Here is a 10,000-nt window from a genome sequence, read left to right as displayed (position 1 = left end):
CCTGGCATGCAGGGTGGCCTAGCCCTGTGCTGGGCGTCCCCCATAATGTCAGAGATTGTGATTGTAGATGTGCGTTTTTTTTGCACATCCACAATCACCTCTCAATCACCCCCAAAGTTCTGTATTGTTGTAGTGAGGTGTGGGTATAAGATCTACACAAAAAGGTCTACAGTCAATAGGTCAGCCCCATGCAAAAGATTGACAGATCAAAAGGTCAACCTGGTCAAAATGTCAACAGGGTCATAAAGGCTGACAGGTTCATAAGGTCGACATGGAAATGGTCGACACAAAAAGGTGCCATGATTTCCCCCCCCCCTCACATTTCATCCACAAAAAATCTGTTTAGTGTACCGCGTCCCCCTCACATGGTGAGCAAGGGCACAGCTGTGCTCGGCACATGTTACTATTCCCAAATTTAGTCCACGTAGATGGTAAATTATGTAAAAGTTTAAATAAAATAAAAAAAAGTGTGTTGACCATTGTCATGTTGACCGTTTGTACGGTCAACCATTTGACCATGTCACCTAATGCATGTCAACCATTGGAGCTCAACCTATTGACTGTCAACCCATAAACCGGATACCATAGTAGTAAGATAAGGATGGATACATGAGATATCTCTTTGGTGGAAGCTAAAGGACTATGGGCCTAATTCAGATCTGATTGTAGATGGGCTAAATCATCTACGATCATTTACTCTGGCATGTGGGGGGACGCCCAGGACAGGGCTAGTCTGCCCCACATGTCAGGCCCTACCCCCCTCTCCCACCACAGGTGCAAAAGCATCGCACAGCGGTGATGCTTTTGCACCTGGTGAGTAGCTCCCTGCCAGAGCAGCTCCTGCACACTGACAGGCCACTAACTGCCATATCCTGGGTTGCAGCGGCTGCATGTGACATCACGCAGCTGGTGTGGTCTGCCCCCCCAACGGTCCGGACCCGCCTGCATTGTCCGGACTGCCCCCCACTAATTGCGTTCTAATGCCATTGGCACGCCCACTTCCAAACCCGCAACTGCCTCTGCCTGTCAATCAGGCAGAGGCAATCACAGCCCAGAGATGCTGTTAGCATCTCACTGGTCTCCCGGGGTGCGCACGCGCAGTACGAGTGCACTTTACATAGGGATTCAGACTGCGATCGCTGCCGCTGCATTGATCCAGTCTGAATTACCCCCTAAGAGTTTTTCAACAGGGCAGACTCATGGGTGTGATGAAAGTCTTGCTAATGAGAACGGGTACCTATTGCTTCCAAATCAATCACTATCTGCTTTAAACAAGCTTACTAACAAGAAAGTGGAATTGATCTCTACTTAGAAAATATTTGCTCACTCCATAATCATTGCATTTTGTTTTCACTGTATGTGTGCAGTAGCGTATTTATCAACCAAAGAAGCTGCTTAGAGCCCTGTGGGTCCCAGGGTGCCCTGTGGGTCCCAGGGTGCCCGCTGACAAGGCTGTACAAAGGGAATTTTGATAGACCACGAGCTCTGCAAAATTGTCAGAGAACTGGGCTGACTAAGTAATCAGGGCAGGCTGTCAGTGATTAAACAGCTGTTGGGTGCCGGCTCCATTGCACGCCTGTGTCTCCAGTCCTGCAACCAGTGACATTTCTTGCAGCGGACGTGCCGTGCAATCGCACGGGGCACCCACTGTGGCACTTTGCGCATACTACTCTACTCAGGGAGCAGAGTTTCGTGGAATGACGTGGTTGAATGCCGGGAAATCTATGCTGGCGCCCGCCAACTAGTATCCTTACATCCCCTTGGCAATGAGGATTCCCTTATGCAATGAGCATGGATACCATAGCATAAAACTCCTGGAAATGAGCATAACATCCAGCAGATGAAACCCCTGGCCATGAGCATGACAACAACCCAGTGCTTGAAACCCCTGGCAATGAGCATGACACCCAGCACATGAAACCCCTGGCAACAAGCAGGTAATTAAAAGTAATTAGAAGCTTTACTACTGTATCATGGGCAGTACGGTGTATGGCATAATATGGAGCAAGAGGCATTGCTGTGTGGGGCTTAATATGGTGGAAAGTTTCTTTTTTCCAGTGGTGGCCGAGGTCTGTTGTTGCATGGTCAAAAACTGAGGTGTAAGGTCGTCTTTTCCTGCGATGCCAGGCCTATTTTAGTGAGGCCACACCCATTTAGCAGGGCCATGCCCCTTACTGGTAGCGCACGCACAGAATAATTTTTGCTGTGTCTATGGGGGGGGGGAGCTATTTTGAATGTCTGGGGGTGAGTGCGTTTTTGTAATGCTCGCACTGGTACCCAAATTGTCTATGAACTTGCTATATTGTGTGTGTGATCTGTCATGATGAAACAAATGTGTATGATGTCAGATGCCCAGAGAGAGAAGCCAGAATGCGCACAGAGAAGAACATGAGTTCTTCCACTTCCAGTGTACTTTATCACAGTATTTTTTTAATTTTGTAGAACAGCCACTTACTTCAAGTTCCTATCAGGTAGGGGGGTGAGAAGGTGATGTAGACAGGTTTATTTTAAGTACAGTGTGTAGCATTCATTTGTTACAATTAGTGATGAGCGGGTTCGGATCCTCGGGATCTGAACCCCCCCGAACTTCACCAATTTTACATGGGTCCGAGGCAGACTCGGATCCTCCCCCCTTGTTCGGTTAACCCGAGCGCGCCCGAACGTCATCATCCCGCGGTCGGATTCTCGCGAGATTCGTATTCTATATAAGGAGCCGCGCGTCGCAGCCATTTTTCACTCGTGCATTGGAGATGATCGTGAGAGGACGTGGCTGGCGTCCTCTCAGTTTCTATGTTCAGGGGGCTGCAAATTGTGCTGCAAATATCTGTGCTCAGTGTGCTGCAAATATCTGTGCTCAGAAAAAGTCAGAAAAATATCACGCTACACATTGCCATATTTGCACCTCATGCGTGTCCCCGCTGCGAGTGCATGGGCTCTCCCGTGCGTGCGCATACTCGCTGTTGCGTGCACCCGCAGGCGCACGGTATGCGCATTTACGGTAAAGTTTATGTGCGTCTAGCGGGCGACTCAACCATTACATATTTTAACCATATAATGTATTTTTTAGATTATGGTCCCTTTGATAGAATCTGAAAGTTTAGTTAATGTAGCATGTTCATAGACAAAGAGATCCCTCTTTGTTTGATACGAAGGGTCAGACGGGGGTTATACAGTGGTGTTTAGTATCCATCGGAAGAGTATTTAATTAGCAATATTCCGGTGTTGGTTTGGAGCGGATTAATCGCTCGTGCGAATAGTTATGGACATAAGAAGTTTATGGACATTTGCTATTATTTGCACTTTATTATCCATGCGGCGGGAAACCTAGTTTCCCACCCACCTGAGCAGTTGGAAATAGTCACAGCCCACCTGTATGAATCAACCTATGACCTTTTGTTATAATGCGAAGACGAATTCCTGTGTCCAATGAACAATAAGAATATAGGGACCATTGTACTGTATTATGTGTAGGGTATAAAAGGACAAGCCGATCTGGGCCAGCTCTCTATTCTCTTCAACGGTTCTCATCGCTGATAATCGGGAGCTGGATATCCAGAGGCGCATGCGATTGTTTCCCTTGTGCGTAAGTTTCTCCGCAACCATATTGCCTTTATTGTTATTGTGAGCCATATCTCTCTCTCTCTCTTCTCCTCTTTCTCTCTCTTTCTCTTAAATGTTATTGTACTGCTATTGTATTTCATGTGTAGTTATCTGGTTAGGTAGTCAATGTTATTTTGGTAGTGTATGACTTGTATTGTATTATTCTTTTGCAAATAGAACGTTCATATAAGGTGTTAGAACCTAATACCGGTATCTGTGTATTTATTATATTTCTAAGTATTCTCAGAGCGTCGGAGACGCTCGTACAGCTTTCAAGTTAACAAGGTTACACTGTGTTACATTTACACCCTATCACTGCACCAAGGTTTATTGCATTAATACATTGTTTATGGTATAGTTATAAAGGTTTAACATTGTGAGCATCAGCGCCGCTTGTGATCTCCTCGTGGTCCCAAGCGTCCGCTACGCTAGTAGCATATCATTACGTTAGTCGGCAGCCTATAGCGTGCCTGCCTGTGATCTCTTAGCCGTGAGCGAACGTGACGCTCGAGCGTCTCGACTACGGCTGAGTGATTGTTACGCAACGTGCGTACCCTTACGGTATACCATACGCCAATAGCGTATTGTGTTCTTTCACCTTTTAGAGGGTTTTAAGTAAGATAAATATTCAGCTTTATCAATTGGCGGCTCGTCCGTCCTTCACATATCTGCACTAGGTAATTTCAGCAGACATTATCCATCAGCAAAGGGCGGGAGGTAATATTCCTCGTCGTGCTGACCGGATAAGCGTCTGCTTCGCTTAGTAAAGGGTGCTGAAGGAATCCGGAACCGGAGGTAAGAACAACACGCTAGTGTCTTTTAAAACTGTTTATTTCTTTCTTGCGTACGCACGCACGCATATATCTGCATTTCTTTTCATTCGTGTATTTTCACATATCACTCTCCTGTTTGCCATTTCACAATTGATAACGTGCTAAGAAAGATTTGTTGCTATTAGTAGTTAAAGAGTAAAAGTAATACATTAAGGGGTAATTTGTAAAGCACGCACACAGCTTTGCCTAAGATACAAGGAGAGATCTGTGTGGTGCTCGGTAGATGATTGAAGACCATCTACATTGATAAACGTGTTAATTGTATTTCTGTGGACATATCTGGCTGGCATACACGTGTTTCTAACAAAAGGGTTAGACTAGTGTACGCAACGTAAAGGCCGACGCACGCAGCGTATATTACGCAACGGAGCGTCCGGGTACGCCCACATAATTCAAATCACACTTTAGTATTATTTTAACAGGCGAAAAGGTGGCAACGCGATAAATAGCGCAAGTCAATTTTAGTGTCCGAAATTTAAACTAATAGATCCTTCTCTAAATTTACGAATCATCTGGTCTAAAGGAAAGAAATTTCTGCGCAGAAACAGAAACAAAAGTAAAGTGTACATGTGGTGAGTGAGTGTTTGTATATATATGTTTTTACAATTTTTGGGTTGAACCACAAGAAGTCGAGTTCTCGTGAGGTACATACATGTAAGTGACGTGCATGGTGGCTGGGGAGGCATCCCTTGTTAAACATAAATTTGAGCATTAGAGTATAGCAGAACAGGAGGTCTACTGTAGCACAGACCAGGAGGTCCGGAACAGACCAGGAGGTCCAGGTACAGCAGACTAAGAAGTCCGCTATAGAGAAAAGAGCACAACCCAGGGGGTTGGTGCAGAACCCATATAGGCCATTGAAGCTCTGGCTGAAGGAATTTGCAGCAGAAATTTTCGATTCCACTGGTCGCTCCGCACATAAGATTAGTTGCTTATGTGCCGAACGATTGTACCGCACGTAATTGTGTGCATTAGTTAGTAATTTGACCCAGTACCATTTGCGTACGCTAGAGGGGTCATAAACGCTATTTGTACACTCTAACGTGATTTGTGTAATTTTTTTTATTTTAAGGGAGGTTCGCTGGTCACTCGGGAACTATCCAACAACCGATACTTGCTGGGGACTGGTAGGTCCAACACGCCCCAGTAAGTAAAGGTTCATAGGGGCCCTAGGTTGGGTACAACAGCTCTGGATACAGTGATTGCAGTACTGGCCAACGTGGGCGAGGAGTGAGTGGAGTACTCTGTAAACTTCGCCGCCGGCCTGCCCCAGACATCTTGGTTTTTGTAAGGGTTCGCTGAAAACCCTGATTTGAAGGTCAGAGGTAGTAAAAGCAACACCTGCAAGTTATAGGGGCCAGTTGTTCAGGTAGGGGGCGATCAACCTTGGTTCGGGTTGATTTAGTAAACCGGCCAATCGGGTCGGCAAGGTATGTAATGTGTGAAAAATACGGTTCACACACAGAGATTTTATGTGATGAATGGGAAAGAATGACTGTACATGACGGGGAGAAGTTCCCAAGAGTAGGCAGCTTTAGCCCAGATGTGTTACTAAATCTAAGGAGAAGGATAGGTCTCATTAAATCAGCAAAGAGACGGATCAAACATTATGACTATTTAAAATTGTGGCAACAGGAAAGTGAAATGCAAAGAAGTTTAACTGACATTTCTGACCCTCATCTTGGGAAAAGAGACATGGCAATGGAGAGGATTATGGTTGCGGAGAAAGGCACAATGTTGTACGATAAAAATGCACTTAGTAACTGTATTAAGAATGAAAGTGTAAAATGTAATAATGTTTATGAAAATGAAAGTGTAAAAATTACAAATGTTAACCCGTGCAAGTCGCACCCCATGTCAAACTTCCCTCAGGACTACAAGCAAGAACGTGAGCCCAGCACGATGTCGGCACCTTTACCAGCAGCCATCACACAAGACATCCAGGTGGACACGACCAAATCGGTAAAGGCAATAATCAAACCCCCTAACGGAGGGTCAGGTGAGGTCGTGTCCACAGGTACGTACAATGTTTTATGTCACGCACAAACTAATGTACCCCATATTATAAGACCAACACAAGATGATGAAGTTGAATTTGATCCTGTCAGGGTGATCACAGTCCCCAATGGGAAGACTGACGCTCAGGGAATCATTCCCGTCGGGGACAGTGCAATGCGCTGTCTCTGGTCACGGACCGAATTGAGATCAATTATGTCTGAATTTCCTGATCCTAGGAAAAATCTAGTCGCATGTCAAAGGTTTATTAAAGAACTAGGAAACGCCACAGAACCCACCAACAAAGATTGGCGGACAGTGCTGAGGGCATGTTTGCCCTCCAGTGTTGACCCTGCGAAATTTATTACTGATTGTCAATTAGACACAGAAGTACCTCAAACGGAGGAACACAATCAGGAATGTATTAAGCAGATCAACCAACAGTTGGGAGTATATTTCCCTGCCGTTGTCAAGTGGAATGAAATTTTCACCATAAGACAAAACGAAGGGGAAAGTATTTCCAATTATTTTAATCGAGCACTGCAAGTAATGGCTAGAAACACTGGGATCACGGACATCAAGACAAATGTAAATCATAGAGAAGTAGCAGTATCTGTGTTAATGAATGGTTTAAAGGAGGTATTGAGAACAAGGGTACAGACCACCAACCCAAACTGGAGAAATATCTCGGTGGCCGCATTAAGAGAGGCCGCTATTGATCATGATCGGAATACCACCAGACACAGGGAGTCACAAAGTGATAAGTTAATGGCCGCAAGTATACAGGCCCTAACCACAAGACCACTCCAGCATAAGCCCCAAACCCCTGCGAGAAATTCAAATGTGATAGTCTGTTACAATTGCCAGAAGGAAGGTCATTTTGCAAGAGATTGTAGATCAAGAAGTAGACCAAATTCTTATAAACCCCCTAGACAAAGATATGAGCAAAGTTATGACACACCAAATTGTAATCAGGGATCACATAGGAAGGAGTTTGGGCCGCACCTGTAACATGCAATCAGGAAAGGTGATCATTAGGACTGATGGTAAGCCTGAGGTTATTGTTAACAAATTGGGAGGTCATTCCTTGAGGACACAGGAATGACCGGGTAAAAATTTGTAATGTATCTGTGAAATGTTTTTTTCTCTCCCCATCTCTGACGATTATTGGTAGGACTCAAACATTGCATATCTACTTGGTCTTTGCAGAAGTCTACCAAACCCCAGCATGACCTACCCACATCAATGTATCCTGGCCAGATACAAAGGGTGGAGTATGGAGGTGCTGGTGGGAGGGACTGCGCAAGGAATCCATTTGGACATGTAGATAGGACAGCCTGATGATGATCTGACAATGTTTTAAAATGTTTGAAAAATGTTTTTTTTCCTGTTGTTGTTCATTGATGGTTTAGGTAATATATATATATATACAAATTGTTCTCTCTCTCTTTTGTTTTTTTTTGTTTTCTCTCTTCTCACTCATGTTTTCATGTTTTAAAGATGGTATGTCACCCATCAGTTAGACAAATGGTAATGCGAGATTTTTGCTCCGTACAGAGAGATCGCTGGTTTGGAAGGAATATTGCATCACCGGAATGTTCGTTTGGAAGACTGAGAGACAGCACCTTTGAGATGACAGCAGAACAAGAAGAACAACAAGACTAGAGAACTAATTATCGTAACAAGTTTCTCTCCCCCTCAAACTGTTTTCCTGTACCCCCATTACAAATTTCTCCTTTCTCCTCCTGTAAGATGGACTCACCTCGAGAGACTGTGAGCCGTGTTTTCATGTTGACCCTGATGTTGACCAGAGCAGTCTGTTTCGGTGAGAGTACCAGTGAGGTCGAGAAAGGATCCAGAATGGATTTCTGATGACTGAGACGGAGGTGTAAATTTCCAATAGCAACACAACCACCGAGCAAAGGCGAGTACCGGAAACGATCTAGCAGCCATGTTATTTGTAACCATTGTGAAAACCTGTTAGCTGAAGAAAATTGTATCTGTAGGCATTGTGACAATGTAGTTGAGGATGGGTGCATCAAGAAATGCCAATCTAGTTTTAATATCCACATGGACCGGCATCCATTGAGTGACTATCACTCCTTAGTGGGTGAAGTGTTAAATCAGACAGATTGTTGGGTATGCTCTCAAGTACCTCAAGGCCACAGCAAGCCTGGACTAGTACCATTTCCTTTAACGATAGGGGAGGTACTTGAGCTAAGTGGTGGGAGGCCGGTGGACAGGAGGTTTAATATCTCCAGTCCTCCTAGTTTGAAGCTCCACCAATATCATGTGGATAGATCCCTAGTATGTTTTAACATTTCCAATCCCCGAAAGCCGGGAAATTGGGAAGTGTCATGGAATAACCAAACCATGACCTTTTCATACAGAGCCGACAGAATGCCAACAGATACAGAGCTTATACGCCACATAGCCGGTAGTGGAAAATATTTCCGATATAGTTATACCCTAGGAAGTAGGACCATGAGAGTTGGAGAGGTATCACCAGGATACTGTGCCCATATCATACAAACTGATACGTGTATTAAACAGATGGGAGAATTAGGGTTAGGAAATTTCATATGGAAAATGTGTAATATGGTTATGTCCTACTCCGTCCCATATGTTCTCCCCGATGATGCATATTTCATATGCGGGAGGAAGGCGTATAAGTGGCTTGCCCCAAATTCAGAAGGGTTATGTTATATTGGAAAAGTACTGCCTGAGGTAATGACCGTATCCCACACTAAAATGAAAGATATTCACCGCAGTGCCCAAGCTCCTTATACTCACACTCATTACGAGCACATCGTTAAGCGGCACCTGATAGAGAGAACAGAGCATCCGGCCTCTGACCTGATCAGTGAATCCACCGGGATTCAATTCCTAATCGCGTTAGATATCACTCGCACCGCCAGAGGAGTGATAAATTATAAATATATATCTGCGCTTGCAAATTTATTAGACAATATCACTGGAAGGGAGCTCCAAGCTTATAAAACAGAACTGGTTCAGCATAGGATGATTCTCAATTATCTCACAGCTGTGACGGGTGGGTATTGTGTCACCCTAGCAACTCAGTATGGAATAAAGTGCTGCACGTATATCACAAACAGCACCGAGGACCCGGTCGAGGTCATAGACCAAAAGATGGACGACATTCTCCAATTAAAATGGGAGTTCCGAAGGAAACACAATCTCACCCTTGCCACTGTGGGTAATGAGCTGACCAGTTGGGTGTCATGGTTGAACCCGCAAAATTGGTTCTCTGGTTTAGGAGAATGGACCCAAGGTATTATCATGGATGTAGGGAAATTCCTTTTGTGTGTTCTGGGTGTCATCATATTGGTCGGTCTGATATTTAGATGCATTCGGATTTTAACAAAGTGTAAACGTAGCGCCCGAGTGATGAGTTTAAGGAGTGAAGATACTGTAATAACAACGACTGATGTGATTTATGACCCAACGATAGAGACAATGTTGTGATGAAAATGTGATTCCACGGTCCGTTTCTTTCACCTGTTTCTCGTTTTTCTCCAAGGTAAAAAGACCCGCTTGGAAGAGGAATTTGA

Source organism: Pseudophryne corroboree, chromosome 2 (genome assembly GCF_028390025.1).
Source record: "Pseudophryne corroboree isolate aPseCor3 chromosome 2, aPseCor3.hap2, whole genome shotgun sequence".
Classification (NCBI taxonomy): domain Eukaryota; kingdom Metazoa; phylum Chordata; class Amphibia; order Anura; family Myobatrachidae; genus Pseudophryne; species Pseudophryne corroboree.
Note: the sequence above shows the minus strand (reverse complement) of the source record.